The sequence below is a fragment of the Austrofundulus limnaeus genome, unplaced genomic scaffold, assembly GCF_001266775.1.
Source record: "Austrofundulus limnaeus strain Quisiro unplaced genomic scaffold, Austrofundulus_limnaeus-1.0 Scaffold91, whole genome shotgun sequence".
Lineage (NCBI taxonomy): Eukaryota > Metazoa > Chordata > Actinopteri > Cyprinodontiformes > Rivulidae > Austrofundulus > Austrofundulus limnaeus.
Genome location: NW_013952493.1, coordinates 835,396 through 862,370, shown reverse-complemented (window position 1 = coordinate 862,370; position 26,975 = coordinate 835,396). Strand labels below are relative to the sequence as shown.

The window sequence follows — 26,975 nt, the reverse complement described above, 5'->3', positions numbered from 1 at the left end:
GTTATATATTTATACATTTATTTCCAATAATGATAGGTTTGGTCCTCCATAATGGTAAAGAGGACAATCAAAACACAAAATAATTTTCTGGGACAAGAAGTCAAACAGTTGAATATTTCAGGCAATACATGGAGAAATTACACAAAATAAAAACAAAACACAAGCAGGTGTTTTTCCATGTGTACCTCCAACAACGYTTCCTGTTCTGGTGAAACATAAAATGTAAATCCTGTCACATATGTCTTATTTTACTCRTTAGTTTTGTGCACACAAGTACAACTTTTGAATGCAATTATTTAATTAATAAATTTATCAAATGGCCAGCAAAACAAATGTTCAGTCTAAATCCCCACGACACACGGTGCTCATTCACCAAACCTGACAAAACACCAACAACTGAAACGCACACACACAGACACACATGCACACGTGTCCACTTGTCGCTGAGTGCACGAAGGCCAGCTGTGCTCCTGGTTTGACATCCAGGTGGTTCAGACTTTGAGCAGAGCAGCTTCAGTTAATTAATGTTACCCATTTGCATTTCTTCAATGACTAATTTGCTGAGAATAAAGAAAAGGATTTTAAATTCAGTTTCTTTATTTTTAGTCGCCCAACCATTGTTTTTAACTTCTCTAATAGCCTAGAAGATCTGTCAAACGCGTTTTAAGTGAGGAGCTCATGAAACCCAGTTGAGTWTATTTGGAGGACTGTGGAACGCTGAAAATCAATATTGAACTCAGAGAAGCTGTTTACCTTGATAATGTTTAACAGAGGCTTATCTTGCTGCCTGCGTGGTGTTTGTATGATGAAATCTCCAACCAAACTGTTTCTTCAGCCGACTACTGGAGCTTTCTTGCACTCACTGGTCAAATGCAACCCAATTAAAGATGGCCGCCACAGCAGACTGATATTAGCCAACACAAAACGGCATGTAACTCAGCCAATGTCACAGATACTGAGCTCAAATTGAGTGTGGTATCAGTTGCAGATAATCCCTGATATATTGTGTAAATGTGAAATTTTCCTTTAAACTTTGCCTTTGATTTTTGACATCAATCCTGTTTGTTCGTTAGCAGAATATCTCTTGAACCAGGAGGCAGATTTTGATTAAATTTTCAGGAATCCATCGCTGAATCAGAATCTAAAACTGATCAACTTTTGGAGTTATACCAGATCAAGATGGGTGCCAGAGTAAGTCAACATTAGACAATGCAAATAATAATGCGAAGCAGTGATTTTTTACAGATATTAGGCCCAAATTTGGTTTCATTTGCACAAGATCGCACATCAAGTCATTAAAAAGGGTTGACCAAAATATATATAACGTACAAGGCCGCAACCGATACGCATTCTTTAATAATAAAAAAGGCTAAGTCTTCAATTTAAATTATTTATTCAGGTCACAGGTTCAGTATATTTATTATATTATAATGTAAATATAATCATACCACCATGGTAAATATGTAAATTGTTTTGCTGTAAGAAACAGAAAATATCATTAAATTCATAACAATGTTGCTGTTATTTTTCCTGCCTTTAGAACAGAGCAATGACTTCTGAACTGCCTCCATGCAAACATGTTACCTGATATTTATAATTATAAACCTATAAAATATTCACTCACACCAGGGGAGTTTGACTAGATGTTGACATGCTATAAATACATTTCACAATTAACAATCAGTACAAAGGTTGCTTTTTTCCCCCGTTTGTCTTAGAAGAAAATAAATCCCACACATGTTCTTGTGGAGCTTAGCAGGCGTCACTGCATTTACGTTTTTATTCCGTAATAAAATAACTGGAATTTAAGTGATTATTTAGACTTCCCAAGAGCATGATTTTTTCTCTTCGCCCTTTTGAAGAAAAAAAAATAGGAGAGAGGTGCAACCGTTTTTGCATTTAAACCCAATTAATTTGTAGTTTGAGGTGTGACAGAGGGAAGAAGTGAAGGAAAGGAATAATGAAACGACTGCCTCCCTAGGATTTAATAACCCAAAAAGTGCTAATTTCACCTTTGATTGCATGCAGTGTTTACTGCCTAAAGAAAGCATATCTAACTTTTAATCAAKTGTGCCTCCTGTGCTGTGCTGTCTAGACTCCTTGGCACTGCCATTGAAACAAACACACAAAAAGAAAAAAAAACAAGATATTAAGGAGAACAATTTGACACTACAGTATTCAGACACTGACACGTTTTATATTGTGGGGGTGAGGGTGGGAGTAAGTATTTTCCAGGGACATAGTTCAACTCTGTTACTTTTAGTTGTTATAAAAATGAACATATCAAAATGAAATTGAGCTTTTCATGATAGTCTTTCTAAACTCCTTGAAATTGGCCTCGGTCTCTTTAAAAACCTCCTACCATTTCAGACACTCCCCTTTCAGCATGTCTTCGCAAAAATGCTTTGGGGGATGGGCGCTCAATTGGGCGGGGGCTCGGCTGCAGACTGAGCTACAGGGAGGAGCTTTGAACAAATGGGCGGGGCTTTGTACCAGCAAGTGTTTCGGCAGCTCTCAACCGGTCTACCACAGGAGATTCAAGGATTGCTCATCCATGCATGAATGAGTCAAAGCAACACTCTGGGGATGTTTTTGATGAGAGAATAGCATAACATGATACAAATAAAAAAAAAAGTTGATTTTGCCTAATATCCCCCTGCCCCCCACCCCTATAAAAGATCACAAAATGTGTGGAAACACCTTATCCTCACTGAACAAAAGATCCAAAATTACCATTTTACATTTTTGAAATTATTGATCATTTTTAATTCTTTTTTTTTTTTGGAAGGGATCTATAACCAATAGTAATAATAAAGTTTTTAAACTGCTCTATTATTTTTGAATTATAGCTACTTTAAGATGGCAACAATTTATTTTAGTCCTGCCCTTGCTCAGATTAGCCGTTAGCTTGTCCATCCCGTCCAAATTAAACCCTTTTTTTCTCGATTATGGGGTTATGCAAAGTGTTACCTACAACAGGTAAGATGATAATTATTCTTGTTTTTAAATAAACAAATTCAAAATATTTGTATTATGCTGTAAAAGTTTAATAAAGTTTAAAAATTTTGAAACAAAAAAAGGAAAATATTGATAAGTGTTTGTATGTTAAACAAAAAATTTAATAAACAATCAAATAAATAAAACAGTTTACTGTTTTTAGCCTGTAGTGCTGCCATTCTAACTATATCTTAACACAACAAAGTGAAACCTGCTGTTTGGTGTTTTGCTTTAAGAAAAATTRAATGTAAACTTGGTAGAACTTAATCATATGCTCTTTCCTCTGCATTTAATGCTACCCTTCTCATAAAGTTCATCAAGCAGCTGCTGCACTGAATGAGCAACATCAAGCTGGAGCTGAACTTTGCCAGCTCGTCTACACACAGACAAGTCATTTGCACAATGAAGATTTTTTGTATTCGCAGCATAAAACCACTTTGAGCCATCAGTCAACTCGCGAAAGGAATTTACATCTTAAGTAACGGAGGCATTTGCATCTAGCTGAACTTTGTGGCGCCTCTGAAGATTCAGGGGGGCCAAATAAAGGAGGCAGATTGAGTGACTTTTCTGCACAGCCACCCACCAGCTGCCGGAACATAAATAGCAATGTATCATTATGGTTGTGCTGAGGGAAAACACCCTGTGTTTTAGTTCTTTGCAGAGGTCGTGTGGCAATCGGTGGGTGTGTTCATGCAGCTCCTGCTTAGAGAAACAGGCCAAATTAGACCTTTATGTTGCAGCCACGTAAATCTCCTGAATCGTTCTCCGGCGGTTATGGAAATTTTTTTTTTGTTTTGTTTTGTTTTTTACGTATTTTGCTTCTACTTTAAGGGAAACAAAGCGTTCACTGCTCCCGATTGTGCCGGCACTGGAAGTTGATGAACGTGACCCTGAGATAAATTAGATTTGTCTGCTTCTTCTTTGTGTCTCATAAATATCACACAGGAGCGTTGTTGCTTTTTCTTTTTTTTTACCTGTTTATATGAGATGATAGAGAATAACAAGATCTGTGAATTGTTTTCTTGCACGTCCTCAGTTTCAGGTTTGTCTTGGATGAGCTCAGTTGCAAATGACTTGGAGCTGTGCCCCCCCTCCCCCCACAACCCCTACCACCACATGATGCAACACTCCGCAAGTCCATATTCCTTTGAACCCGCGCTTTCATGCTAGTCTGCCAAATATTCTTTTTTTTCSCCCTTTTTTGTTATTGTTTTGCACCCTTTCCTGAAATGTCGAAGTTGGTACAAACGAAGCATGAAAGTTGGTCTGCGTATTCCCGCATCTTTCCTGATTAGGAGCTTTATTGGTTTAGAGTTAAATTCCAAGAATTCCGACGCAAACGTAAAAAAAAAAATCGGGTAATACCGAACGAAACAGCGTGGTGTTTTCTTTCATGTTGACTTTAATCTTAACATCTAGGCAGCGAAGACAGTGGTGACAAATTTTAACGCCGCAAAGAGARAAAAATTGGGTTTGGAGCCTGATGGTGAGGAGGCTGCTTGTTTGTCTAATATCAACTGTATGCAATCAGCAGCAGCAAAATCTGAATGATTGCGTAAAATGACTGATTTCCTGTTTAAGATCAGCTTTTATTCATCCATCATGCCTTGAACAGTTAATCATTACTATGTTGTTGTTTTTTTCTTACACCATCCTCTTTTTTTTTCCATATGCGTTTCTGACACAGAAATATTTGGCTGTCATCCTCTCTGACAGCTGATGAATTCCTGGAGCAAGCTTCGTGAAGTGGCCTGTTTTTTTTTTTCTTCCCCCAAGTGGGAGCTCCTGTTAAATATGCATGGCGGAGAAATGAATGGAGCCGCCTTCTAAGGAAATGTTGGTACTTCATGAGGAACTTCTGTGGCTATGATTTACAAGTCTGTTTTATTTTTGCTTTGATGCTGCGCTTGTTGAGATTCAGAGCTGCGTCCAGGTGGGAAACTTTTTTTGTACAAAATGGAGGCCGCTCTGCCGGAGGGGCCGTTTGGTTTGCTCTCTGCTGACTGTTACCGAGTGTACCTCCTTTAATTAAACAGTTTCGGATGGTCAGTGATGACAAGATATTTTGTACTTSACAGCCAGGGAGAGTGACTTTTCTCTTTACCCCTATGATTTTATTGAAGTAAGTTGAATTTAATGACTTGTTCCCTCGTTGAAAGCAGTTTTTTCTGCTGATACTGAAATGTTCAGAACCTGTTTAGCATTTACGTGCTGTCCCTTCATCAGTAGTCCTTTGATATTGCTATTAATTGAGCTGAAAAGCTTTTAAATAAAAAAGTAAAAAAAAAAGGTTTTAACTGATATTTTAAATCGTCCAATTTTGCAAAGACAAAAATAMGTTTCTGACATCTGCTTCGTGGTGTGATCCAAGTCACAGACTTGTTAACATTAATGAGTAGGAGGTTTTCAACAGGCCTGATTAGAAGAGTTCACCTCTATGAATTTGGCAGGCAAAAAAACTTATTTCTCTTTAAAAAAGCAACCTAATTACAGCAAATTATAAGYAAACAGACACTAATGAAGGGACATCAGTCCTGCTGAGGTGYAATGTTCCACCAGTTTAAAAAGCTTAGTGTAGGTCATTTTCTCTGCACCACACATTCTTCAATCTCCATTTGCTACCAAAAAAGAGCATTTTTGACAAACGTAAACAGCAAGGCTACAGAGTTGACTCTGTTAGCTGGATCCGCTGCTAATTAGCTCATATTAGTGAGCTAATAGATGTAAAAAGGGTAAACATTACACCTGACAAGTATCAGCACCTATTTGTTAGCTTTCTGACAATTAGCAGTATACGCAGCCATGCTTAAAGCATGTGTAGTTAAACACAGTAAAGACAATGCACAATGTAAGGGTTATTAAATTATAAATTAAAAGCATGGCTTCTCTGGAACGAAAAGCAACAATTTCAAACAAAAATATTCAAATGTTTCATCTACAAACACCATTTTTTGATCAGTGTTTGTAAAATTGACCGAGTTATACAATTTTTTGTGTTTTCTAAGTTTTATTTATATCAATTCACTGGTTCACGAGACACTGGCAAAGTTTTAAACACAGATCATATGAGGTTAGCACACAGAGTGTAGGTCAGGGATCAGCCTCAGCCGCTACCACACCACATTCTGGGTCAATATCTGTAAAAAGAGCTGTAGACAATTTTGTGTTTCAGTCAAAAAATCATCAAAATAAGCTAAAATAAACATAAAAAGTAGTGAATTTTAGCCTGTGTGTGTGTGTGTGCATGCGTGCGTGCGTGCGTGCGTGTGTGTGTGTGTGTGTGTGTGTGAATATTTAACCATTTGAAGCTTGTTTGTACCTTCTACATAAAAAAACAACTTCCTGTTGTTTGATGCAAAAAAATGTTTGTGAAAAAAAAGTCTTTAAGTTTTTTAAAGTTCCTTTTTGCTTGTTTTCCAACTTGAACATCTCTGTTTTGCTTTACGTTTTTCGTTCCGCGCCTCAGAAATCCCACAGTGTCAGTTTTATTGATAAGGAAAAGCAACACAAAGTTTCATTCAAAGCTTTCTCTTCCGACTTTTAGCGACAGCTGTCAGACATTTAAACAGGCGCCGCTTTGACACCTTTAATTCTTGGAAGAACTAAAGATCAATTTAGTCTCACGTCACAGCTCACCCATCACGCTCGGCGTCCCGCTGAGCATCCCGCTGAGCAACGGCTTTCATTTCAAATATTCCACTTAAAGCCATTTCAGGGTTTCCTATAAAGAGGCTGTTTGCTGTTATTTTTAAGGTTTTTTTTTCTCTCTCTCTCTCAAGTCTAATCCTCAGTGATGTTTCCCATTTAACTGCAGTTTTCCTTTATTTTGTTCAACATCATGATTTAAACAAGACCATATCTGATTCAAGTGTGGATCGAATAATTATTTGTTGTCATAACAACAACCATAGTTGTCATGGGAATGGCACAGAAGCGTGAGCATATGTTTGTGTCCAACAGCTTGGGGTTGAGCAGTATGGATGTTTCAGACAGATGAGGTTATAAATGTGTTGTTTAAAGCTCACAGAGTGTACGTTTAAATGGGCGTTAAAGTGTTTCCCCCTGGCTTTTCATCAGACAAAATATTCTTCTGGGGGCAGTAAACGTCTCCACTGCAGGTATTAAACTTCCAACCTGCTGCTTTTTCCTCAACAGGCCCTCAGAGGTTGATTGCAGTCATTTTCCACACGATCTCGCAAGAATTCTTCTGATTAATTATTTAATTGCTCGGTCCAAAGATTGTGAGGAGTAATTAAAATGTTTTGATTCGTCTCATAATCAGTGCGGTTCAGAATTCAGAAGACAGAAAAATATAATCATAATGTTGTCTTTTAAAATTTGATGTCCTCAAGGTCATTGTTTTATTTTTTATTTTTTATGTTTAATGAAGAATCTTTACTTGGACATTCTTCATGATTTAAAGGTTCACAATGTCAAATTATAAAAAACGCTCCAAAAATATTGAAATTTGAAAAAAAAAAATCTGTTTTAATTTTGTTCTCATATTGATGATTAAATATTATAATTAACGTGTGTGGGCCTAAAAATAGCCCGGCATTAGATGAGCCATTTGGGACCCAGTAATCTGACATTTTTAGGGACTGGTTTGGCTTAAATTGGTAACTTTACCAGTCTAGCAAAAGTTTTGCAATAAATTATGCATATTTGCATGCTGGGTTATGTGTTTATGGTGCTCCACTGCCCTGCTTGATCACCAAGATCTAATTTTGTCTTTTTTTTTTTCATAATTTTTCCCTTTCCTTGTGCATTTAGCAGCAGATTTAATGTATTTCTAAACATTTCTCCAACTTTCTACACTTGTTTAATTTCCAGCTCAGTATATGCCAGTCCCATCACACAAGCTTGCACGTTGCATTTGGTGGCTTCAGCTCTGAGTGTTGTATTTATATTGAATGCATACCCACATTTTAGAATAGCATATCAAGATATCTGGAAAACGACTGGAGTAAACTCTAGCACTTTGAGATTTTTGCTAATTAAAACTTTTACAAATTAAATTCATTATTATTATTATTATTATTATTATTATTATTATTATTATTATTATTAACTTTTTCATACTGCAGCTTTTTATAAAGTTAAGGATAATTTAAATTATAACTTCATAGTTAACAGTCAGTGTCTTTAAGTTAATGTGTTTATACTGATTTAGAAAAGTAATAATAATCTGTGACATTTTCCAGAGCAATCAAAATACAAAGAATCAGAAATACACCTACGCTGAATTGTGTCTGTTAGTTATATCTCTATGCATAACACAAATCAAAGACAGCTCTCAATGTGAAAAATCACAGTATTTGTAAAATTTTTGCCTTTCTGTCAGAGGATTTTTATATTGTAAAATAACAGCTTTTTATGAACATATTTTTTTTCCTTTTTCACATTTACAAGCTCATTTCTTCAGAAAGTGTTAGAATCATTTTGTGCTGTCAAAAACTAAAAAACCTAAATAAAAATCTGTGTAATTTTCAAATTTCATTTTCGCTTCCTATGACAGAAGGAAGAGTGTAGAGTGTTCTCTGCCTCAAATCTGTGTTCAAGACAGCCAGCAGGAACAAGAAGTAACACACCATCACTGTCATGGCTCACTGTGACACTTAATGGAACTGAATCATCATTTATTTATTCTGCTTGTGATTTGGTGCTGTGACAAGTCCAAATGACGGCCGTGAAAACGGTCCATTGTAAAGGTAGCCATGAGGTCTATATCAATTGGATTTACTGCATATTTTTAGCATCTACAAATGCAGAGTGATAAAATATAGTGTGATGATGGGAACACCAGGCTGTGTGGTTGTTGAGGAGTGGGTCAGTAATGTTTATTAATGCACACGTTCAAGGGACCTGGTATTCTTCCTGCTGGCTCTCTCGCTCTCCTTCTGGTTTGTTTTTATATTCCCGTGGGGACCATGGATTGACTTCCATTCATTTTTCTGGTGATTTTATAACCTAACCCTGACCATTTACCCTCAAAATAACCAGACAGGTATCTACCTGACGCTAAAATTAACCTAAACTCAATTCACACTTTGGTCCTAAACCGAACCCCCCAACCGGGAATTGGTCCCTACATTCGGTCCCCAGGAGGTTGCCTTTTTCTTGACAATGATTCCCATGTTTAAAGCAAAAATGTACCCATACACACACTGTTTTTGGCCTTTTAGCAGTGAGCAATAATATTTTTGCCTTTGTTGGTATGTGTGAGTGTGTCTGTGTCTTTTACCAAAATGAACAAACAGATTGTACAACATCTTAAAAAATCATTTGGAGTCAACTTTGTCTGCTATCAAAATATCCCAAGAACCTCTGCTATGCTAATGAAATTTTTAGGTAATATTTTTAGATGCACCTTTACAACAGCTTATTTTTTGGAGGGCAAATTCTAAAAAAATATCTGCTACAACCACCTGACCTTAGAAAACACAAACATGACCGCCAGTCAGTCAGTTTCACAGGTTTAATTTTCTTTCTAAAATTTGGAGTTGTTGTAGTTGAGAACCACATAACATTTAATGTTTATCATCATTTCACAAAAATGCTTTAATTATTCAAAACCCGAGGAGAAAAAAAACACACCTCAAATACAAAATTTAAAAAATGGTTAAAATGCTGCAAAATATATCAACTTTTATATATCGATGTTTATATCTATCTATATATACAGCGGGTAAAATAAGTATTGAACACGTCACCATTTTACTCAGTAAATATATTACTAGAGGTGCTAATGACATGAAATTTTCACCAGATGTCTAACAACCCAAGTGATCCATACATACAAAGAAAACAAACCATAAATGTTCAGAAATGAAGTTATTTGTAATAATGTGGAATGGCACAGGGGAAAAGTATTGAACACGCTTACTGAAATTTATCTAATACTTTGTACAAAAGCCTTTGTTGGCAATGACAGCTTCAAGACGCCTCCTGTATGGAGAAACTAGTGGCATGCATTGCTCAGGTGTGATTTTGGCCCATTCGTCMACAAACAGTCTTCAAATCTTGAAGGTTTCGTGGACCTCTTCTATGAACTCTGATCTTTAGTTCTTTCCATAGATTTTCTGTTGGATTCAGGTCAGGTGATTGGCTGGGCCATTCCAGCAGCTTTAGTTTCTTTCCCTGAAACCGAGAGTTTCCTTGGCTTTGTGTTTGGGCTCATTGTCTTGCTGAAATGTCCAGCCACGTTTCATCTTCATCATCCTGGTAGATGGAAGCAGATTTTTATCAAGAATGTCTCTGTACATTTTTCCACTCATCCTTCCTTCAATTATTTGATGTTTTCCAGTACCATATGCTGAAAAACAGCCCCACACCATGATGTTCCCACCTCCAAACTTCACTGTTGGTATGGTGTTTTTGGGCTGATGTGCAGTGCCATTTGACCTCCAAACATGATGTGCATTCTGGCATCCAAACAGTTCAATGTTGGTCTCATCTGACCAGACTATATTCTCCCAGTATTACACAGGCTTGTTTAAATGTTGTGCAGCAAACTTTAAAGGAGCTTCAACATGCTGTTTCTTCAGCAGTGGAGTCTTGCGTGGTGAGCGTGCATACAGGCCATGGTGGTTCAGTGCATTACTTATTGTTTTCTTTGAAACAAACGTACCTGCTAATTCCAGGTCTTTCTGAAGCTCTCCACAAGTGGTCCTTGGCTCTTGGACAACTCTTCTGATAATTCTTTTCACTCCTCTGTCAGAAATCTTGTGAGGAGCACCTGGTCGTGGTCGGTTTATGGTGAAATAATGTTCTTTCCACTTCTGAATTATGGCCCCAACAGTGCTCACTGGAACCTTCAGAAGTTTAGACATTCTTCTGTAACCGATGCCATCATTATGCTTTGCAACAATAAGGTTGTGAAGGTCTTGAGAGAGCTCTTTACTTTTACCCATCATCAGATGGTTCTTGTGTGATACCTGGTCATCATTTGGGACTGAACCAGCTGATATTAACTTGCACTGACAAGGGGCAGGCTTGCTTTCTAATTACTGAGAGAGTTCAGCTGGTGTCTTGGCTTTCCATGCCTTTTTTACACCTCCCTTTCTTCATGTTTTCAATACTTTTTTTCCCTGTGCCATTCCACATTATTACAAATAACTTCATTTCTGGACATTTATGGTTTGATTTCTTTGTATGTATGGATCACTTGGGTTGTTACCAACATCTGGTGAAAATTTCATGTCATTAGCACCTCTAGTAATATATTTACCTAGAAAAATGTTGACGTGTTCAATATTTATTTTACCCGCTGTATATATCAACATGTGTGCTGGAGAATCAATCAATAAATACCACTCTAAAGTAGGCACATATCTGACAATAACGCAAATATTAAAGTATTTTTTTGGCATTTTCAAAAAAATTTGATTCCAGATAGACACAGCACAAGCCTTCCATAAACGTATAAATAATTTCTCAAACTACAGGGTGCTTCAATGAGTCACGCTAACAGGAACCAAAACAGCTTTTTGCATGTGAAAAAAACAGTATATACAGTATGCTATCAAGTGCTAAAGAACTCACGCAGAGACAGATTTTCGCAAAATGTGTTATCATTCATTTACACATGAATGGTGTGAAACGCATCGTCTCCAGAAAAAAGGTTGTTGTCAAATTATGGAAATATGGGAAAATGATAAAAATAATACCAACATGTTTTCCTGGTCCACTTTCAAACCTGCTCTCTTAGTTGGTCTCATTGATTACAGGACAGCGTTTCGCTTTGTGTCTCAGATGACTTTAAGTTTTCCTGACCCTGAATCATCTCATCTCATATTCTCCATGTTCCCGTCCCCTGGATTATGAATAAAACAATCACTGTTTGCTCAATGAAATTTCTACCCCACTTCCCTCTGCTGATGATTATCTTGTTTAAAGTATATCAGCTGGAAAATATAATGTGTAATTTGAATGTCAATGATTCCAGCAAATATATTTGAGGAGGAACATAATACACTAAGCTTTCATTGCTGTTTTTTTTCGTCTTCAGCTGTGCCTTTGCAGTTTTTATTCAGAAGCTCGAGATAGTATGAAAAGTGCAATTAGGCAATGCTTGCACCTGTGAATGTGACCTTTATAGAGTGAGAATAGACTGTGACGGTGTGTGTGTGCATGCCTGATCGTTGTTTCTTGATAAACAAATGTGAGTGCGCATGCGTGCGTGCGTTTAGCAGTATAGATCACACATGTGGGAGAGTGGTTAGCTCTACTCTGCTGACCTGTAGCTGTTTTCGCACTGCGAGGGGCTTTAATGACGATGGCCAAGTGAGGGTCAGTAAACCTTTCACTTCAGAGCTCACAAAAGCTTTTGCCATCCATTATGTTGCTCGAGGGCTGTTTTGTACACACACATTTCTGTGTGTGTATGGTTTTGGGGTGGGAGTGTGTGTGTGTGTGTGGGGGGGTTGGGGTGAGATTGGGTAGAGGTGGACACAGCCAGGTCAGTTGATGTGTGAATTGAAGGACTGTCAGGTTTCAGACGCCAGCCTTTCGTGCGACTGCTGAACCACCTGACTGTGATGCACAACTGAGGCACTGGGCGGTTTTTCGGTTTTCCATCCAGGCTTTACGTTAAAAAAAAAAAACAGTCCATCCCTCCTTAAAGGGATAATTCAGATCTACTGAAGTGGGGTTCTGTGGAAAGGTTATTAACAATCAATGTCACCTGTTGTTGATAGCTTTTTGAGTGGCTCTAGTTTAGAAAAAACACCTGACTGACAGGCTAACTGCTAGTCTGACAAGCAGGGAGTGAGTGGAGAGTTGTTGTGTGGGACCAGCAACAAGTGAAACAGCAGTCAACGAGCCAGGCTGCAGCCTGCCTCTCCGCTGGACAGAACGTATTCCTGTTAAAGACTTTAAAGACTAATCAGCTTTGAAAAAAGAGGGCTCCTTAATTAAGCAGACACTTGTCCAAATAAACAACACAGATGAGTGCACATGTATTGACTTAAAAAATCGCTTTCACAGGAACCACTTTGAAAGTTTTTTAGAATGAAGTTGCTTTAAAGGGGACATATCATGCAAAATCCAATTTTTTAGCCATTAAATGCATTTTGTTGTGTCTCTAGGAGTGCTGAAAATTTTAATTTAGTTTCTCCAAGTGCTTCATGGATTCTGTCTGGGTAAAATTTTTCAACCTTTTCAGTTTTCTCTATTTTCTATGACATTTCCTAAACTATTACGACATAGAATTTGCAACAGAACTGCAAAATAAGGTCTTACCAACTAGAAATGTTGTGTTGTCTTCATTCTCCTCTGGCTCTGGGTCAGACTCTGGCTCCAACATGTAAGGATGGATGAACAAGTCATCCCTTGCTGACATCTTTAAAAGAATCTGTGCTGCTATATAGTCATAAACCCCTCTATCAAGCTAGAATGGACCAATCCGGAAGGGCTTGTGGAGTTACAATAAGGAGGGATTCAGACCAAGCATTTAAGTTACACTGAATGATTTAAATATGAAAAAGAAGAATTTTAAAGCCTGAAATGTCTCCACCAGCAGGAATCCTCTTTGGTCTTGGCTCCCCTCAGATTAGCCATTACCTCATCAACAGTAAGAACTAAACAGTTTTTTTTTCTTTTTCATACTGGGGTAATAAAATAACCTAGCTGCAACAGCTAAGTTATTAACTGTCCATAACCCTTCTACTTCAAAARATCTAAACTATCATGACATGCATRTTATTTTTTACTTTCTCAGAGGTCTTGTGAACTTGACCAGCATGTTGTCGAAACACTCCACCAAGTCAGACATCCCCAATCACAATTATCCCAATTATGGCTGACTATTTCCCTCAAATCATTATGCTGTATTATTGTTCAGTTATTATAAGTMTTTTGATGATAGGTCAGTCCTGCAAAAACACAATTCATAGAGAGGTTTGTTTACTTTCGGAGCAGAAATGAATAAYCTGTCCACGGTTCTGCTGGCTCGAATCTCTGCAGCGAGTTAGACAGATGGTTATTGCCGGGATTTCAAAGTGATGGAGGAAAACTAACGTTGCCTGCATTTGCCAGCTCTAATTCTTTCATCCCAGTGAGTTGCACTTAGCGAAAACAGCCCCTTGTTGCCCAAATGAAAGTGCACAACAAAGCGAATCTGCTGACTGTCACTAGTCAGCACATCAGCCTGTCTGGGCGCCATACTGAAGCGGAGCAAAGCGATGCAGATTTCTGCACTCGACTGCTTCTTCCTCTCGCTTGGTGCAGCAGCCTGGAGCCCTGAGAGGTAAATGGATGAATGGAGGGCTTTATGGAGATGAGGAAGTGTAATGGTACTCACCTCTCAATCCTGGTGCCTGGAACAGTAGCTCTCTGTGTCTTTTATCAGGGACATGAAAGGAGGACAATAAGCCTCTCTGCTATCAACAATATGGTGTCATTTGAAGCAGATTATCCCTCTGTTGAAGTAGAGGAAAATAAAGGCCTTGGAGACAATGGGATGGAGTTATGAGCCAAGGTTTCTCCTCCCAAGAGGAAATCTTTCATTCTGCTTTGTCTTATTTTTAAAAATCTGATCTGCCAATGTGCCCACTCCGTATCACTTGAGGAAACGTTGCACAGATTTTTCTTACAAAAAAAAGTGTCAAGCAACAATATAAAGTTTTCATGCATGCCCTCAATCTAAATCTGCTTCCTGACTTACTGTGTGTGCCAACCTCAAAGGTTATTTTTCTGTCTTTGTGGGATTTTTGTTTTCATTCAGTTGCTGAATGTAGTAAAGCAGAGGGTTTTGCAATGCAGAGGAAACTAAAATGTGTGAAAATATACGAAATAATGTAAAAAGTGAAGTAAGAGCAATAGTTCATGTGTAAATATTAACACTTTAGGTCAAAAGTAATTTTGAATTATAAAGCCTTACAAAATGTATTTGAGCAGTTTTTAATAATCACGGTATTTGCTTTTTTTCAATATGTAACCAGTAAAAACTTTGATTTGTTGTAATTTAAGTTCTCAAGACAATGATTCTTTATAAGTGTGTGTCTTGGATTTTAGTCCAATGCATTTATTTAAACTCTCAGGTTAAAAAGACAAAAACATTTTAAAAAACATGTATTCACGCTGTTTAACCTTTTTAAACATCTTACTGCTTTTTGTTTTTGTCTGCTTCATCCTTTTGCATTGCTCTCTCTCCTCATCTTTATCACTTCTATTGGTTCTGATCTTCCTCAGACCTCCATATTTGTCTTGTTTTTGCCTTTGCTTTGCATTCATGAAAGTTTGAAATTAACAGGACTGAAGTTGCAAGTGTTAAGATGTTTAATGATGCGGCACCCATTAGTGAGGCTTTTGCACCATAACACGGTAAAACACAGCCCATGTTGAAATGAACCAACAGCAGCCATCTGAAGAAAAAAAAAAAAAAAAAAAAAAAAAAAACAAGGACTCCTGCAACAGATGGTGTGGCCTCCTAAGAGCCCTCATCTCAATATCACTCAGTCAGTCTGGGATTAATTGAAGAGAGACGGTCAACTGAGACCAGCTAAACCTACAAAGGATCTGTTCTTAGTTGGTCAGACCACTAACAACCTAGTTTTATTTGTACAGAAGCCTCTTTTTTCCTCAAAGTACATGTCTGACCACGACCCCACTTTTTTTTTCTAGTTTTAATTATTTTTTTCTTTTGTCGTTTACCTGCTCAAGGTGACAAGCAACACATTTTTTCAAATATCTGGTAATGTTTTTTGATCAAGTAATTCCCTATAACCCTGTGAAAATAAAGGGGTATTCTCTCACACATAACAAGTTTCAGAATTCTAACAATTTTTAACAACTTTAAATAACTGAAGCTTCAATAATAGCCTCACACATCAGTATCTTTTCATTTAAAGGTTACTGATTTTTCTTAATTCAACATTWTTTATGCATTATTTAAAATATCTTTATGCTGTTTAGACATGTTGGTTCAAAGATAATGTTTACCTTCCTGTCATTCCATGTTTTTCTTCCCAAATTTGCCTGAATGACCTACTCCGTCACCACTTTTGAAGGAGCCACTGGTTTAAAAAAAATTCTAACTCCTTAATTGTCCAAATTTAGACTATCATAATGTTGAAACCAGGCATTTGTCTATTTTCAACATTGAAATCCCCCTCCCCCACCACACACATTATATATTTAAAACAATAAACATGTTGCTGCACCCTCTCTCGTCATTTTCTGTTAGAAACACCTCAGTTTACCTTTTGTCTCTTMTGATCCCTCCCATGCAAAAAGACAAACGGTCACATCTACTATGAAAAAAAGCAAATGAGGTCAATGAGAAGCAACTGCTCATTTTTGTTTGAATTGTGCCAAATCAATCAATAACCAACAAATGATGTCACATGAATGTACCAGGAGTAAAGCCTCATATAAACACGGTGTTTCAGACAGTTCAGGAGCTGTGTCCTGTGCAGGTTAACTCTCAGATTCACTTTGTAACTTTATAGACACTGGGTGCAAAAAGCCAAACTACATGAAGAAGAAAAGAGGAAAAAGCCCAAAAGCATGTTATGTGCTCTTTAAATATTTAGTTTCTGACCTTATCAATAGTCAGCATGAAGGCATTTAGAAGTCACATCCTTCCCTCTGTCACCGTCTGAAAGTCACAGCTCTTTTACAGATAAGGAATTTTCTGAAAGACATGCAACTTCAATTTAGAGATCAAGTACTTTAGGAAACTTTAAATAATATATAATTTTTTTTTCTGCAGAAACGCATCGAGACCCCAAAGTCACACCTTCAATCAGTTTGTATGAAGTTAAAGGGAAGCATTGGATCTTTCTACTAGCATTTCAAGTAGAACTTTTTTAGTTTAAGAAAAACACACACAAATTTTGGTTTTAGATAAAAGAATATTGTGTGGGATGCTGATTTGTGCTGTTTTAAGACTGACAGTGATTATCACCAAAGTTACAAGTTGTGAGCCACTGTGGGAACGTGCGCATTAGGGAAGAGAGTTCTTGTGCAGAAACTTGTTTGAGAAAAAAAAAAAAAACAGAGATGAAGACAGCAGAAAACAAATTATTGGGATCAAGCCAGATGCTTCAGGTCTCCATAGAAACTCCACACACTTCACACACTTCTCTCTTTTCCATCTATTTCTTTTTATTTTTTATTTCTGCAGTTCCAGAATAACTTAATTAAAGCCAAGGCAGGCTACCATGCTGAGAGCGATGACGGGAGGCCTGAGATGATTTGTGATGGATTACTGCATTTTATCTTCCCTTTATTTACTCAGTGAAAATGCACCGAAGCTTGCTATAACACAAAATGAATGTGTGATAAACAGTGGTTTTTTTTTTTTGTGCCTGCTCAAAAATGATTTGACAAACAAGTCTTTGCAAATACGCATGAGACACTTTCCTCTCCTTTTAGTTTATATGTTACCYGTATTTTTGTTTTGAAACGGCGTCCTGCTGTCAGCGCAGATAAAAGTCACGGCAGCAGCAGTAGTAGGTACCTGTAAAAAGCTCCACTGCAGAGCTTCACTGATAAACACAACTCCTAATTGGATATCATGGGGTGGGGTGGGGGGTGCATCGCATCATCTTCTCTTGGACTGATTAATTAGCAAAGTTTGCTTTTTTTAGTTTATTCTCCTTTTTTCTGAAACATTACCCAACACCCTTCAAGGTCACTATTATTCTTATACATAAATTAGCATTGATAAAAAATGTGTTTAAAGATGAACAATGATCCAATACTGTTTATTTTTTTGTTAAGTAGACACAATGTGTACTTTTTATTACAACTTATTGTGATTTTATGAAATGTGACATTTTGAATGAACATCAAAGGATTGGGAGACTTCGRCACATTTTCATGCATTCTCTTTTAAAGGCCAAAATAAAACGTTCCTGATTCTTCACTTTCTTTTGCTTCTTTTAGGATAGTTGCATGGGCACAGATTACACTCAGTCAGTGTTGTATAAAGTACCCCAAAGTGAAACTTGAGTAAAAGTACAAGTATCTTATCATAAAATTACTTTGGTAAAAGTTAAAGTCTTCTCTATAAACATTACTTGCGTAAAAGCCTTAAAGTATCTGATATTTTTTGTACTTAAGTCTCAAAAGTAAATTTCTGACACAAAATCTACTTAAGTATTAAAAGTAAAAGTACTGAATAAAAGTGAGCAGTTAGATTTTGCAAAATGACATTTAGTGGGAGGTGACCTCCAAAAAGTATTTTTTCTAACGGCGTGCAGCTCTGATGTGTTGTGTACAAGCTAATAGGGTGTCAAAATAGTATATATTTATACTTCTCATCCAACCACATTAAATTCACTCTATCCAGGAGACACAGTTTATCAGGATAGTATTTTTTCATCTAATAACAACTTGCTATAAAATAGGAGTAACGACTTTCTACTTCTTACCTTTTTAAAAAAATGTAGTGAGTAGAAAGTACAGATAATTGTGTAAAAATGTAACAAGTAAAAGTAAAAAGTACATTGAAAAATAATTACTCAAGTAAAGTATAGATAACCAAAATTTCCACTTAAGTACAGTAACAAAGTATTTGKACTTAGTTACTTTACAACTCTACACTYAGTATTTATTCAAAGATGCCCCCCGTGTCTTCAACCTGAAAAACTGAGCTCAGACCGGCTCGAATCTAAAGCAACTTTTTAACTTAGGTTTTTCCTTACTTATACAGAATACCAACTTTGAGAAAATAAAAGTGAGTGAAAATACACATACCATATTGTCTTTTATTTTTGTATTCTTGCTAAACTGATTCCAACAAGTCAGACAACACCTGGCAGATTCAGTTGATCAGCTGTGCAGTCACAATGCATGCAATGACGCGTAGCAACACAGACACTGTCAGATGCAAAAGTGACATGGTGTAAAAAAAAATAAATCCACAGCGTATGCTTCGCTGAACCACTTTAACATTTTTGTGTCATTTTTGAAGTTTAAGTTGTTTTGATGGCCAGAATTCACTCCTCTGTGTTCCTGTTGTAGAGTCATTTCTTTATCAGAATTTCTACTGCGACTGCTATTTAGCGTGCACACGTTGACTGATAAGAGTTTAACCCAATCACAGCTGTCATAGTTGTAAACAAGGAGGTGGAGGYCCCAGCCGGTGGTGACAGAGAGCACCTGTTGATCTTTAATAGAGGGTGTGGTCGGTGGCAGGAGAGACAAGAAACTGGAATCCTCACACAAAATCTATCACCTCAAAGGTGAGGGGGATATATTTAGGCTTTAAATGTAATTTTACCATCATTGTGTTGCGCCATGGTAGCAACATGACTTGTGTGTATTTCTGTTTTTAAGATTTGGTTTCTCAAGTGCTAAAAGTGAAAAAGAAAATAAAGCACAACAATATCAGTTTCTAAAGTGCTGAATTGCAAATCATCTGTCTGGTAATTTTAAAGCCAGTTGCTTAAAAATTTGTGATTTTTGTGTTGTACTATTTCCCTTCATGCATTTATCACCATATACTCCACCGAACACTAAAATAATSCTACACATTCTCACTCCCAAGTCGTCACATATTGACGCTTTTCCAAAGGTTCCCTCTGCGTCTTATTTTGACGCGCAGGGTACCCCCCTCGCGTCASTCCTTGACGCCCGCGGATTTTCYGGGTTTCGCCACCAGGGGTCTTTGGGTCGGGGGTCTGAGGTTAACATGAGGGATCAGGATTAATGGTTAAATTTAGGTACTGGGATCAGGGGTAGGATGTCCATGGTGAATATTTGGTCATTTTACGCTTTAGAACATGTTGACGTGAATTCCGTACATTTTCTAAAAATGGTTAATTTTAGGTACTACGGTCAGGGACAGGATGTCTAAAGTGAACAAAGGCAATTTCAGGCTTTGGAACGGTCGTTTTTGCACATTTTATACACTTTCTGAAAATATGACAACAGACTTCGCCCCATCTCGTCAGTAACTGACGTGACGGGGGTACCCTGCGCRTCAAAATTGGACGTAGAGGGAACCTTGCCAACGCGTCAATATGTGATGACTTGGGAGTGAGAATGGGTTGAATAATCACTAACACTTTATCACAATGATTTTCTTCTTATTTTTTTAATATCATTATTATTTATTTGTAAAGTTTTGAGTTAGTATATTGTCTTCAACAATCTAAACATTTACTCTCAAGCACAGAAAAGGTTATTTATCTGTTCTAATATGCGCCCTTTAAAGCAGGACAAAAATAGCGTATATCATAAAAATTCAAGGTTTGGGGCCTCCGGGCAACGTTTCTTTCTTCTTTTGCAACACCTACACATCCTTTTGAAATCAAAAATCTAGCGCTTCTTTCTGTCAGCCTTCATGAAACACTTTAACTGGAAGTGATATCAAACAGCGTCTGGGCTGTCACACAACGTCAATCAATCGACTGTATCAAGAGTTCAGTCACTCTGAGCTGAAAGGTTTGTTTTGCTGTTTTGGGGCCACATGTAAGAACGCATCTTAGATCCTTTTTTTCTTGTCTTTCTTTTTGATTGAAGCTTCAAAAATGCATGCTTTAGAGCCACCACTAGTTGCTTCTAAATCKGTCTCAGAATAATACTTTCATGTTGAGAGGAGTTACTTTACTTCTGTAGCAACCTGTAGCAACCAAAGTTCAACTTTCTGCCAGGTTGGAGTTCACTGATCTAAAACTAGAAGGACTCCTGGACAGTAATTTAGGGTGGACATAGGCACCAAAACATTGCTTTTTTCTCTCTTCTGTGATKCAGTATAGAGAGCTGCCGCTACCTCTGAATTGCACTTAAGACAGTGTAACTGGGCTCTGGCTTTGTGGTATTCTCTTCCTACTAATGGACTGTCCTCAGCCAGAGGTGCTATCCATCACATGCACTACCTGAAGTCTGGAGCCTCTATAAAGATTAGGGCTGTTAAGAGAAGATGGATGGACCCTGTCGCCGCCAAGCATCATCCCCAAATGCCTAAATTAAATCTAGAAATCCTCATGGGGAGGTTAGATTAGCCTCGTAATRGCAGGCATGAGGCTGGACTTGCCTCACCCCCTTTATCATTACAGTGGTAGATCTTTAAATATTTATGAAAATTGTGAACATTAGCTTTAAGAGTCATTTTAAGGTTAGTTGAAGAGCACTTTGCAGGTGGGAGAGAATCTCACCTTGGTTGAATTACYCGTGATCTCGGTGGCATATTCTCGACAGACATGAGAGAAGCAGACTTGCTGAGTAGATCTCTCCTCATTCGCTCCCCTGCCTCCTGTCTTTCTCTTTGCCTCTGGGAATTAGTCAAAGAGCCAAACAATCGTTAAGGAAGTCCATATTAGATTGACCTTTGTATCACAGTTTACACCTCTTTTGGTCTTTTAAAAGGTTTGTTGGTCCTGTGGCCTTTTAAAGCCAGTAGTTATGGATTTGTTTCCTCTCCCGGAGATGGTTAACTGAGGTGGCTGTAACTCATATTTGAAAGGCCTTTAAACAATGCAAAACAAAACAAAAAGTTCACCCAATTTCATGATTACAAAGCTTGTAATGCTTTAGTGTTAAAAGCACAAGTCTATACAGGGGCAGAATCGATTGGAAATGCAAATGCGTCTATTTAAAATGCATAAAAGTCACATAAAAAGTTTTTTTTCTGGTCTTTTATTGAGCCTGTATATAATTCTAAGAATTCTAAAAATAGAATGGAAAATCTAATGAACCACACTGGTTCGACCTAAATTGAACTTATTGAAATTGTAAGAAAGCAATCATTGGATGTACATCTGCAAATTAACCTTTGACATCAATCTAATTCAAGATGGTTGATTAATCTTAGCAAACACAAAAACGCTATAACACTTTYGTTATTGAGCTAAATTATGGTATGCCAAAAGCCAAAGGTCAACTTCAATGCAGATACTATCACTTACAACAGTACTTTTAGGATCAAACTAAACATGTTTTAGTTTTGCATCATTTAGGTAATGTTAATTCAAAATACTGACATTATAGCCAGGAGACAGCATATATTTTGATTGTTTTTGGGGTAGGAGTTCATAGGTTCTTACTTCTTCCTACCCCATTTTGAGCATGATATGTTAACTGAAACAAAAATCTGTATTTTTTTTCTTCTTTTTTTTCTTCTTTTTTTCTTTTTTATGCACTTCTTGTTACTGTGCACTATTTTATTTTTATATTGTATCATGTTCGAATAAATTTCATTTCATTTCATTTCATTTAATTTCATTTCATTTCATTTTATGTAACTGATCAAAGTTGGCACACTAAAACCAAATGTTTTCAATGTCGAAGTCAAATATGTGAGGATTCTGCTTTATATACAGGTGGTAGGAATGTGCGATTTGGCAAAAAATTCATATCATGATATAGATTATGACGAGTGGTGGTAACGATATATATCACAATATAAAACTTATGATAGAAAATAAATAAATCACACATTAATTGAGTGGAATGAATATATACAGGTAAAAAAAATTTAGACCTTAAAATCTCCTTTTTTTTAAGGGACACTTTAAAGTCTCCCATAAAAATCTAAATTTAAGGGAGATCTACCTGGTTAAATCACACACACACACACACACACACACACACACAATAACTTTAATGCAGTAGATATCTGCATCCATTGGGTGTTGTTTTTAGAAACTTGCAGATTATTTTTTCTGCTCTCCACCTGTTTAATCAGTGCGCGCTCCGGCGGGGTGACAATCATTACAGTCGCACTTTAGAGTGCGCGCGCATTCGGCCATGCGTCGTCGCGCTATCACCGCAGGAGAAACGAGGTCCAGGCTGATTTTTGTGCGTCCCACCTGAGCACTGACTTCACCTGCACTGACAGTCGCCTCGCTGCGTGGAAATGAATGGAGGGCGAGCGACGTCGCCTCCCGTGTGTCGAGCCCTTCACACATGCCGCGGTGCGCGCTCCTCCCGCAGCAGGCAGTGCGGTCGGTGGCCATCCGACCGGAGGACGCACCGTCACGTAAATATGTAAACAGTTCGGCGTTCAGTTTCGCACACCTGAACCAGGTCCGGATAAGTTTTTTTTCCCCTCTTCATTTGCGCTCTCAGCCACACTGCTTCCCGCTTCCTCTGTTTTGACTCCAGCCGGTTACGTCATCAAAAAGAATTGCGYGGTTGGCCGGTAGACTACAGATCTGTATCATAGGACAAAYTGATATAATTTCTACCGTATATCGTTTATATTGCGCATTCCTAACAGGTGGTTTTCATTTTCCAAGAAGATTCAAACATTCAGAAATGGATAAAGTTTCATATGAAAGCCAGAACAAAAGGTTACAGTTTCTTTATTGTATTGGCTAAATTTAGCACTGTGCCCATCTGCACAGAACTAATTCAATTAGAACAGCAATAAGTTTCATTTCTAAGATGTTTTTTTCATTTACAATTCCATCTGTTCAAAATTAATAATAATCTCTATATTATCTCAAATTAAAACCTTGCCTACACAGATATGTCAATGCAGCCTTGTACATAAGTGTCATAATAATATAATTATTATGTCAGATGAATTTTTTTTCATTCTGCTTCCTTTCATTTCATTTGTGACTTGTGTTTTGCTTTTCATAGTACATAGATTTTATTTTGTTTTAGTGAATGTATCTATTTTTGAAAAAAAAAAAGATGAGAACCTAATGAATGGATTTAACACAGCCAGATAACCATTTATGTCAATTTTTCAGTGTTATAAAAACTAATAGAAACATTTTCTAAATATTTAATCTTCACCATTAACCTTAGATTAAATAAAACACTTTCAAAAGCAGTTGGAGCTAAAAAAGTTCCACCAAAGACTGTGGGTGTCTAATTTTATACTAATAGGAACAAAAAGGGAGAAAATAGAGTACACAATGGGTTTATAGTTTTGACACACCTATTCATGCATGCAGGTGTGTCTAAAGTTTGGACACAGTGTAATTCTTAGCAGAAAGAGCATATTTCACTGTGATAATTTAATAAAGCTGTAAAATGGAAGCATCTGGAAATAATTAGCCAATATAACAGCATAGCTGAAGAGAGTGTTTATTCTCTTTATTAACACAGCTGTTTGCGGAAATAATCAGTTAGTAGGGTGGCTTACAGAACCTCACTGGATTTAATTTTATTAATCCYTGAAAAACACTGACAGAAAGTCTGACTGAATAAAGGCTAAATATAAATGCACAAAATGCGAGAAAAAAATTGAATATTGCTATATTTTTATATAGTTTTGTAACGTATTGAAAAAAAAAAGCTTTATCAGTAAAGAGCAACATATTAGGGAATCCATAATATWATGGCTTGGTGACTTTCAATCAAGAAGAAACAGGAAATCAAAAAAAAAAAAGACCCAAAACGTTATTTTTTCTAGATATGAAGAAGCATCCTTACAAAATAGGAGGAATTAGAAAGTATTTGTTCTTCATAGAAGCTTATTTCAAATAGCCTACAGGCCTGACTCTCTGCTTGGGAGGTTAATGGAAACGCTGTTAGAAATGAGTAGACTAACATACGTTGCTGCACAGTCCCAGCTGCTGCTGTTCTGAAACTCTTTACTTCCATTTTGAAAAGTTATTCAACAGGTAACTTTCCTGATAGGGCCAATGCTTTCTGCCAAGCCTTCTTCTTAGACCTTAAAAAAAAACTACACGGTTTTCTTTGAATGCTGTCTGGTTAGTTTTGTGACCACCAACAYGTTGAACAGTCAGTGAAATACAGTACTCCAATTCTTGTTCCTCGGAGAGAGTCACTGTCGATCATTTTCTGTTTTGAAGTCTAATGAACTGCCACCAATCCTTCCTCCACAGTTTCCACTCTTAACATTTACATCTACCATCAAGAATATCACCCTGCTGCTGCAGTTGGCGCTTAGTGTCTCTCTTCCCCTTATGTCAATGCATCATGAAAGATTTTTGTAATYTTTTCTCTCTTGCTAGCAGTGTAAAGCCCCGTGTGTATCATGTCTAAGCCTGGCAAGGGTGGAAAAGAGCAGCTTTTCTCATTTCCTCTGACTGTTTTGGAACTGAATCACATTAGCACAGTGACAGGGTGTATGACTAGACCATATAACATCCCGCATTGCCTCTGTCCAAATGAGAGATGTGTCTGCTCAACACTGCAGGTGCTTGCAGGAGCTGAATGATGCAACACGAGTGTTGGAAATTACTCTCTCTGGTATTTCTTTTGAGGYTAGCCTCACCGCTGCATCTCACTCTTGGTTGGCCCTTATGGTATTGAATTTAAAGCCGTCATAACAAGCACTTGCTGTTTTATAGTGTGCACCAACTAGCGGTGTTAGCAGACCTGGGCAGCACCAGTGTTGTGGGTAACAGGCCAAGATGTGTCAGGGGAGCAGACTGCTATTATCTGCAATGAAAATCCATGCTATCCTGACTGCTACAATTAGTGTCAGCTGGGGTATTGAGTCTTTAAAAAGGACTCCTGGCCTTTTGGCTCTCAGCCTGTCTGGCTATAGATGTCTCTAATGAGTCATTAGCCGCATGGCCTCTTCTCTCATGAGTCCACCCCATAATGGCACACCTTTCATCTATTTTACAGAGAGGCTGTCGTTGGTCATTAGCACAGCTCTGAAGTCCTATTACCTTTACGTCAATGATGAATGAATAGATTGCGGTTGCCAAGAACAATATCTCTTCGTATCCTCTGGTCAACCATGACTCTGTTTTAATTCAATTTCTCCGCCTTCATTAAATGTAATTGATAATTGATGTGGTCGAACTTGGTTGTCGGAAGGTGCTAAATTTTTCAGCTCAAACCGCAGGGTGCCTTGCCATTTCGGTGTGTTTACTAGAAGTGTGCTTTGCTGTTTTCAGCAGCAGCAGTTCTGCTGTCACACATGATGACTTGACACTGATGTGATCCTCGGGAGAGCTGTGGCTCCTGGAAACAAACCTTCAGAAATAACGAAGCTGCTCCGTTGGTTAAAAATGCTGCACAAATGTCCACAAGTGCCATTTTGGCTGTGTTGCTCAACACTGCCTTTTGTGCCCTTGTCTTTTTGTGAAATTATGCAGCTTTGTATTGTTTCTTTTTTTGTGTGTATTTGTTGTTTTTGACACAGGAGCAAATTTTAAGTGTGTGCTGAGGATTGACAACACTGGGCAAACTCAAATTCTTCAGTTTAAAACAGAGGGCAGTATTGACAGGGTTCAGAGGCTTGTTTTGCATAACACAGCCTGAGGAAACGTTGAAACAAGCAACTTCTTTTTCATTTTCTTTTTTTTTTTTACTTAAATTGTTTTGCAGCTCCGCAGTCGAGCATCAGCTCATCTAGACTGCAGATCCGCTGCTGGCTTCTCTCACACACCGGCACATTGTATTGATTAAAGGATAAATATGTAACTTTGAGAGGAGAATTAGCATTACACAGCTAGAGGTGTCACTTACAGTGATTAGGTAATTACTTTAAATTTAGGGGTAATCAATTATTTGCTTGACTCATTGCTAATCAATGGTCTTAGCTGGCAAACCTTTGCTTTTTAATTGAATAGTCATGATGTGCTTTGCATAAATTATCCTAACAATGAAACTATCAGCTCTGTGAAACTGCATGTATTGTGCTGCTCTTTGGATGTCAGTGTTGTAGCTAAACATTCATGTTGTCTGACTTTGTGATCTAAAGAGTTAAACTCAGAAAAACCCAAAGTACAATAGTTTATAATAACTACCTTATGTAATGGTTACTAAATGGTTAGTTAAACTTGAAAACATCATTAATTAAGGATGAGTCGTGATAATAAGCCATAAATTAGCACATTTAGCACACTTAACCCATTAAGGCTATTTACTTCCAAAACCAACGTAATCATTGTTTATGCATGCTTAATAACACATGATTTAACTATTATATACACAATGTCCATATGTATGTAAATACTCATATAAATGTACTTTCACACCATGTGTTAGACATGGATGAATTGTCAAATAACATTGGAATTGGCCATCTACTAATCCAGCAGTGCATCAGTTAATAAGGTGGTTGCTAGTAGTTTGTATATATATAT

At 37.4% G+C, this 26,975-nt stretch overlaps 1 protein-coding gene and 1 long non-coding RNA gene across 6 annotated transcripts in view; one reads left to right on the top strand and one right to left on the bottom strand.

The window, feature by feature from the left end:
- The window catches only part of LOC106520387 (uncharacterized), a 23,190-nt gene extending 1,955 nt beyond the window's left edge, over positions 1 to 21,235 (bottom strand). The window contains exons 1-2 of the long non-coding RNA XR_001310546.1: positions 21,108 to 21,235; positions 16,541 to 16,633 (exon numbers count right to left, since the gene is read on the bottom strand). This is a non-coding gene — a long non-coding RNA (uncharacterized LOC106520387). The remainder of the gene's footprint in view (positions 1 to 16,540; positions 16,634 to 21,107) is intronic.
- The window catches only part of cadm1b (cell adhesion molecule 1b), a 327,978-nt gene that overhangs the window by 176,099 nt on the left and 124,904 nt on the right, over positions 1 to 26,975 (top strand). The gene's annotated exons all lie outside the window — the stretch shown is intronic.